This window comes from Culex pipiens, chromosome 2, assembly GCF_016801865.2.
Source record: "Culex pipiens pallens isolate TS chromosome 2, TS_CPP_V2, whole genome shotgun sequence".
Classification (NCBI taxonomy): Eukaryota; Metazoa; Arthropoda; class Insecta; order Diptera; family Culicidae; genus Culex; species Culex pipiens.
Genome location: NC_068938.1, coordinates 156,589,298 through 156,598,473, shown reverse-complemented (window position 1 = coordinate 156,598,473; position 9,176 = coordinate 156,589,298).

Below are 9,176 nucleotides of genomic sequence, written 5' to 3'. Positions count from 1 at the left end.
TTTCACCTACAACACAACTTTTCTTCCTTTACTTTCCCGCACAACTTTTCCCTCTCACGATGATGAATCAAAAGGCATGAATCAGGAAAGTTTCTTCCGCTTTTTGCTCGTGTTTTTTCTGTTGACAATCTTGATGAAGATCGGGCAAATCCCTTAAGGTTGGGGACACACGACATCAAAGGACACCACTAGTTTCGGTATCGTATCGCTTTACTGATTTTGCTGATGATGCTCGGGCTGTGGCTCTTGGGATGGGATTTGCATCAAATTGTGATTGTTGCAGTTTGTCTTCGATGCAAGATTCTTTGATGGAAATGTTGCGCCTTTCCGGTGTGATTGCTTCAGGTGCTTCGGAAGGTTGACGGAGGTGGTCTGGGGATTGAAAGATAAGAGAGAAATGCAAGATCAGAGGATGCTTTTTTGCGAAGGAAAAAAACAGTAGGAGTGTTTTTGTTAAGTGTTCGTTGAAAATGATTGTATGCTAGAATAAACGATGGATTTCCAGTCGAAAGTGTGCAGTAGAAACATTATCGTACACTTGAAGTCTTCTTGTAATCAAAATTTAATGCAAATTTATATTTTTCGAGCATCAAAAAAAATCATTTTTAAGAGGGTCGTTTTTTGCCAATAGCGTGCCAAATTTATAAACCTTACCTTTTTTTCTGGACAAAATCACAAAACGCTTTTCACATGATATTTTTTGCAAAGATATTAAAAATTATTTTGAAACGCCGTGAATTCATTTTTCATGATATTTTGTAAAAAAAACCCCGATATTCAAGTGAATCCATATTGGTATTGCATAAAAATTAGATTAACGTTGTACAATGTCTTTTACGAGTAATTCCAGCTCAAATAAGGATTTTTGCTGGTACTTTTGTACCCGACCCTCTATGATTAAAATGAAACTTTTTAGACATGTTATTCTAGGCCAACACAAAAAAATGATTGTAATATTCATCAGGAAATGGTGACAGATTTTATGTAAAAAAAATTATTAATCAGAAACTGGTGAATTTTTATCAGTTTTTGATGAATATTGATCAGGTTCACATTTTTACACTTTTTAAAGTAATATTTCTCAAAAAAGCACTGGATTCACAATCCAGAGGTCGCTGGTTTGAATCCCGCGGCGGGCGCTCTTAAATTATTTGTGTAAATATGGGTTTTGGAGTCGTCGATCCGTGCCATACTTTCATACACTGAGGAGCCCAGGGTGGCGAAGTCTTGTAGATAAAAAGGAAGACACTAGTGGTTGGTACTAGCAATGGTGGCCGACAGCTATAAAGTCAACTTCGTTTTTTACTCAAAAAAGAGGTAATATTTAACCAACTTAATTTGCAATATTCCAAAATTCAACTTTTTTTTTTTTGCTTTGTATATAAGCCATTTTTGTGTATATGGAGCCAATTGTACTGAAAAATTACATTTGAGAAGGGCGTTAGTTATTTAAATATTTTTGTTTTGTATAATTTGAAAAATACTATATCTCGGAACCGTTGCATCGTATCATAAAGTGGTCAAAGACAAACTTGTAGAAAATTGGACGGGCTTTCTGAAAAAAAAAAAAAAAAAATACACTGCAAGAAAAATACACGTCACTCCTATGAGATTTTTAAATTTGTAAGTTTAAAGTTAAATTTTAAGATGATCACGATTTTTTTTCGTTCAAAATTTTTTAGGGAATAGCCTAAGATGTTACAAAAAGACTCACGAAAAAGGCAGGATGGTATGTCTCTCCGAAAAAAATCAAAAATCATTTACTAAAACTGTTTTTTTTTTAAAGTGCTCTTAACGTCAATTTTTTCGAAAACCGATACTGGAAATAGATTTCCCACACAATTTTACATAAAAGTTTTCATATTGTCCATTGTCCTATGTCCACTCCTTGTAAATATTTAGCGGTTTTGCTAATAAAAATGTCGAAAAAAAAGATTGCTTTGTGGTTTTTGGCAATTTCTATATGACAGACTTGATTTTTCAGTCTTGAAAATATTTTAACCGGAAAGCTCGTCCAATTTCCCATAAGTTTGTCTTGGACAGCATTTCAATTGGATGTAAACAGTTATAAGCTTAATTACATTGCTCATAACTGAAAAAAGTATTTTTGTTCAGTGTGGTCGAAACCTGGATAGTAAATCAGCTTACAACAATAATAAAACGAGATCTATTGAAAAGTGGTCAAACGCAAACTTATGGGAAATCGGACGGTAAAAATATTTTCAAGACTGAAAAATCATGTCTGTCATATAAAAATTGCCAAAAACCACAAAAAAACTTATTTTTTCAACATTTTTAGATTTAAAACCGCTGTATCTTTACAAGGATCGGACCTAGGACAATGGTCAATATGGAGACCTTTATGTTAAATTTCCACTATCGGCTTTTGAAAAATTTGACGTTTAGAGCACTTTTATCAAATGATTTTTGTAGTTTTTAAGGAGGAACATACCATCCTGCATTTTTCGTGAGTCTTTTAGTAAAATCTTAGGCTATTTCCTCAAAAAAAATAAAGAAAATCGTGACATCACCTTATAATTAAACTATTAAACTTAAAAATAGAAATATCTCATAAAAGTGGCTTGTATTTTTCTTTCAGTTTAATTTTTTCAGAAAGCCCATCCGAATTCCTACAAGTTTGTCTTTGACCACTTTTAGGTACCATGCAACGGCTTAGAGAAACAGTAATTTTCAAATTACAAAAAAACAACCAAAATTATTTAAATAACTTACGCTCTTCTCAAATGTTAGTTTTGCGTACATTTGGCTCCGTATACACAAAAAAGGCTTATATAGGCCAAGGATAACATGTCTGAAAAGTTTCATTGAAATCGGAGAGGGTCGGATACAATATTACCAGGAAAATTCGGACAGAATATTACCAGAGATTTTTTTTTTCGTTTTTTTTTTATTTTTCCCGTGTTTGGGAGGTCATTTTGAGCAAATCGTCAGCTGTGTGCTATCTTGTGACATAGACCATTTTGGTCGAAAATGAGTTAATGATGACGTTTTGCTATACTTAACAAACACTGCAAGATGCGTTAATCCGATTTTGGAAACTCGCTTCCGTTTCCCGGATATCGCAATACACACTTGTGACATAGACCAATTTATCATTAAAATGATCGTGCACACTTGTGATACGTCATACATGTTGTTGGAAAATGTGGAAAAAAATTCTTGTTTTTCACAAATTTATGTTAACACACATTTTCTGAAGGCAATGCAATCTTTTGTTTTTGAAAATATACTGATTAAGTCGGTTAAACTATTGATTAAAGTCTATTTAAGTTTTTATGGGAATTCTGTGCACACTTGTGACACGTAGTACAATTTTACTTTCGAAACACACTTGTGACACGTGCTTTTCAGATTTATGATTACATAATTTACTGTATCTTTTAACTGGTGTAACCAAATTAGTTGAAACTTTGAGCGTTTGTTAAGCGATAGTATACGAACCGATTGCTTCAAAAAGTTTGGCTCTACCATTCATAGTTTTGAAAATATTTATCATCAAACTTTGAAAATCGATTTTCTCGAATAGTACTAAATGGTCGTTGTCACAAGATAGCACACAGCTGACGAAATATTGTTCTACGAAAAACTTTACTTCTCTTGAGTTATGTTTTTCTTGTTTTATTTTTAGTATTTCAATTTGCATTTATCTTGATAAGTTTAAGTTTGTTTTTGGTATTATTTGGCCTATTATACCACATCCTCACATTACATTTTGCCTTTCAAATTTTCTGCTATAGAATGGCACCATTATCGTGTAAATTGTAAAAAAAGCATTCATTTAAATTGAAAAAATATATAAAAAAAAGTTAAACAATAGATTACAATCCAAGTATTCAACATTTTGATGAGTAAGATATTAAAAATGCTTTTTTCACCAGTCCAGTTGATTTGCAATCCTTAATTTTTTAAACATCAAAGTATCAGCTTTTTTTGACCAAATAAAATTAAGATTTAAACTTCATAAAATAATTGAAACGGCTTTATTTTAAAATCAAATGCATATCAAATTCATCTCAAGCAGTCACCATATCGAAGTTGATTACGATGATTACAATTTAATTTAATATTATAATCTCTTGGAAAAAACCTTGGAAAAAAGTCTTGGAAAACAAACACAGTTATTACATATTTTGAGATCGTGAACAGAATGAGTGACAGAAAAAGTTTTGCAATCAAAATAAAAAAAAAAGTTTTTTTGTGCATCATTATAAATAAATGACTAAATTCAGCTACATTAGCTTGTAATCTAATCAGTTTAGAAACAAAGATTTGTAAATTTAAATTCAAATTTTATTTAAAGTTTTTGTTCCTCGGCTCTGGACAAGGTCGAGTGGGGGTATATAACTTCAACCTGAAGCTAAAAAGATTGAAAACTCTATTGAAAAGTTGTTTTTGGAATTGCAAAATAAAATCTGTAAGCAGCTCGACACAAAAGTCTTTTTATCAGCAAATATCGAAAAACTCATCATTTTGCAACTAGTTGCATTAACTGGTTTTAGCATTTAGATTTCAGTAATTATTGTGTTTAATTGTGTTTAAATTTTATTATTTAAATCCAGGTTGAAATGGCTATCTTTTACCCTGACTTTTTTCACTTCATTTTATAAAATTTTCAATTCATGTACTAAAGTGCTTTAGACAATTTTTAAACATAGATTTTTCGATTCCTGCCACAAAAGGCCGACTTTTCTTGGAATGGCAAACTCTACGTCCACTAATTGCCCATTTTGTAAATTTTGCACCCCTCTGCTGATACACGTTCAATTTTTGCTGCTTTTCACTCATTTCCCCTAAAATTACCTGTAATCCTTTACCGGAACTGGTGGTCCAAGCCCACCACAAAGGACTAACAAACCAAAGCGAGGCCTATTCCCAGAGAGAAGGACCCTCTAATGAAAAGGTACACTCCTCCACCCACCTGAGGGGGGATCAGGGGCAAAGCTCAACTGTTCACCGGTGTTCGCCCGGTGGTCTGCAATCATCTGCGAGGTGGGGTGGGACAAAAAAAGGTAAAGCACAATAATGGCGCTACCTCAGCAGAAAGCACACGAAACTTCGATGAGATGCCGGTAACAAGCGGTTTCATTAGGCACTCAATTAGTCGTTATCGTTATTGCGTATCATGGCAGTCGTAATCAAAATCCAATTAACAAACACGTTAACGATTTCGCCGGAATCCCACAGGGGGGAGAGTTGGACTCGTGTTCCAGGTTGGGAGAGGTGGTGGCGGGGATGCTTTGTTCTGGAGGGAAAATGGTTTGCCCGTCGTCCCGCGAGAAAAAGGGGCCACTTAAAAGTGGACCAGGCTCGTTTGCTCTATTCAAAAGTGATGCACGATCTGTAATTTGTCAAGATCTTTTGTGACGGTGTTCAACGTGGGCTCGCTGGAAGCTGGGTTTCATGAAATTTATTTGAGTTTTCAAGTTCTACGAATCAGGCTTTTTTCATTGTGAATACATTTTTTTTCTGGTAACATTTTTTTAAAGCCTTTTCCAAACAATATTTGCTCAAAAGTGACTCACTGCCCCCTTAAATTCCGTCCAGTACTCAGAACACGCCTCATGGCGACTCAACAAACAGTTTGCGGTTTGCCCGGTCGTTTCCAACCCCAAGAGTGGTTGCCCCTCCAGTCCAAAACTGCCCTTCACAGAAGCCGGAAAATCAGTTCGCCCCACCCACCAACCAAAACCAGCCAGCCAACTTGACCTTCAGAGCGCCTGCAGGTATGCTGCCAACCAAACATCAACTTAACATCCCACCCACTCCCACTTTGACACACACTGACAAACACAAAGAGAGAGATTATTTTCACTTTCGCTCTCATCACAGAATGCCATTGTGTTGGTCGTGCTGCCGCCGTTGGGCGGGAAAACTTTTCTGGACAATTTCCCGTGCGGGTTTTCCTGACAGTTGTCCGTGAGGCACAGTCACACAGACACACACACACAGAGAGAGGTGGAAAGAGGGGGGATGGGTCAATCGACGTTTTGCTCTTCATGTCAGAAAGAATGGTCAACTTGCGGAAGATAATGGCGTTGATAAGTTGAAGGGTTTCGGCTTTTTTTGTGGAGTGGAGGGTAGAGTTTTTCCGAGGAAAACTTGGGAGGAAAAAGCCTGTCGGAAATGATTTTTGCGGCAAGAGTGGTTTTTATTCAATTTGCAGGAAAGAAGAGTGCCAAAAGAGGTACCTGTTGGGAGGTGTTTTATTATGTTGAAAGTTGTTGCAGTTGTTTGAAAAGGTTTTCCAACTTACCCTTAACTCTAATGGAAAAATGTCTATCAAGAAAGAATTATAATTATGATCTTTAAGTTAATTGAGGTAGAACAGACCTGAAATTTTTATGCGGAAAAGTTATTGGCGATTTAAAAAAAGACGTTTTACATAATTTTTTTTTCCTTTCAATAAGGCCGTTGCAAATATTTTTCAAAGTTTATGTCGCCCCCCCCTTCAAAATCGGTCCGAAAAATTAGGGGGCAGAAACATTTTTTTTTTCAAAAAAACTTCAAAATTTTAAAGGAAATAGAAGTCTAGCCAACTGAAAGCCATTAGAAATGCATTTTCCTGCGTTTAAAACCATATTTAGCATGTCTGTGATCGATCAAAAATATTTTTAATTTTTGTGAAATTCCAATGTACAGCACCGCAAAAAGTTTTATTTTTGACGAAAAAAATGATTTTTTTTTAAATACTTGGATATTTTGAAACTAATTGAGACTAATTGAACAATAGTTAAAAATCGATCCTCACATTTTCAACCATTCAAAATTTAACTTTTTTAGTCTGCACATTAAAAAATAATAATTGGGAAGACGATTTAAATTTTCCTGTTTTTAGATTCAATTTAAACTCTAAAAGGAATTGTGATGTAAAATAACCTTTTTCTATTCTGTAGAATTACACTTTTTTTGGCATCACATAATTTCAGCTCATTGCGGCGCAAAAGAAAAAAAACGGAGACTGACTTTTAAAGAAAAAAAAAATGTTTGAAAACTTAAGCCAAACATTTCCCAAAGGTCGTATAAATCATTGTTTGGACAAAGAAAACCTTTGTCTGTAAATATTTAACAACGATTTTTGATAAATGCCATCATAATTGTAAAAAAACTTATTGTTACTTACAAAACTATATTTTTACGCATCACAAAATAATTTTATGTAAAATGTTGAAAACTCACAGTGAAACATTTTGCTTGTTAATATGGGATTGCTGAATAATTCAAACTATTCATTGCTTTAAGGCCGAGACAATTTCAAAATGAGCTTTAGTTCAATGAGTTCCAATTCAATTTCATACAATTGATTAAGCAAAAAAAAAAATATTTTAAAGAAGTAATGATTTGAAGATTCTTAAATTGTGAAATAATTCCATGTCATTTTTTGTAAGTTCTTTTGACTCACTCAAAAAACAATTTTCAGCCATGTTTGCCTACACAGTAAAAAAAAAAATGTAAATTTGGAAGCTGTAATTTTGGAAGGTTGAATATTACCTCTTTTATGATGTAATTTTACCTCAATTTAGACTGAAAAAGTGGCATTACACCAGAAAAGTGGTAAAATTACACAATTCCAGAGGTAAAATTACACATTTTTTCTGACATAAAAGATGTACCCCTTCCCAGATGTAATATAACCATGATTTTTTTTTCTGTGAAGTTGTCACTATTTTAATTATTTCAATGAAAAAATAAGTTTTTGACAAAAACTTTTAGGATTAGTAAATTAAAGATATGTTTTGCAATTTTTTGCATTTCAATATAGGGAAATGACAGCTGGCTGTAGATTTATTTTTCGACATTGAATCAATTCTCATAAATTTTCAAATTTTAAAAAGTGAGACAAAATACACAAATTAAAATAAACCGTCAGTGGCGGTGACATTGAGTCTCAAATCCTGTCATTTTGGCAGCTGCCTAAAGTTGAGGTACGTTTTTGGCCAAAAATGACCTTTTAAAAAATAAACTATTTGTTATAATTGCTCGGAAAGAAGCCAATGTTTGGAGATTTCTATTTCAAACATCAGAGCATGTCAATACGATTGATACACCGTTGGATGACATGTTTTGACCTTTTATTTGTATTTGAGCATCAGTTTACACAGAAAAAAAAATCATGGTAATATTAAATCTGAGAATTTGTACAACTTTTATGACAGAAAAAATGTGTAATGTTCACTCTAACAATGTGTAATTTTACCACTTTTCTGTTGTAATGTCACTTTTTCAGTCTAAATTGAGGTAAAATTACATCATAAAAGAGGTAATATTCAATCTTCCAAAATTAAAGCTTCCAAATTTACATATTTTTTTTCTGTGTAGTTTCATTTGACCTAATATCACCTCCTCTAAACATTGAGATTGGGTCAATTTTCAAACGATTGGAATATAAGGTATAGTTCATTCAAATGTGTGTAAACTATCTTAGAGCAGTTCTACGTTCAAGGATGTTCGTTGATTATTGAATTGTTTTCGAGGGATATTTCGTTTTTGGACCCAAAGCTACCCCTACTAATGGAACATACATCAGTTTAAAAGCTTTGCTGCACTTTTTAGCCTTTTCTGATTTTTTGAGAAAAAATATTTGCGTTGGTCTATAATAAACGGTTGGATTTAGGCTGGTACAAATTTTATTAAAAGTTTTCCGTCCTCCCCCTCTCTAAAAAGCCTGTCTGAAAAAATCAGGGAGGAAAACAGCATTTTTATCAAAAAACTTGCTAATGTCAATGAAAATTTGAGTGCAATTAGCTGAAATCAATTGAAATGCTTCTTAATCTCGAGTCGTGTTGTCAATGTGGTGGAAATTTTTCTGGAACAAAACCCTTCATAACAATAGATATTTGCTGTTGAATAAAGATATGTATTTTGGTTTGATAGAAACTCGAGTTTCTGTTGCTGAAGTTATAGGGGCAGCTGCTATGTGAGTTGGCAGAAAACGACGCTTATTTAAACTTTTAAAGAAATCTTAACAAATATGTCGTTCAACCCTAAAGTTTGCATGGAATTTCCCAAATTTATAAAGCATCTGATCTAAGATTGTCGTTTCCTTCCAAGATGCCCAATTAGCTTTTCAAAAGAAAACGACCACTTTTTTAAAGCCTTCTACCCCGCATTCATCAGCTTCAGCTCCTTTTCCCCCCATTCAACCAGCAGCCATTTCG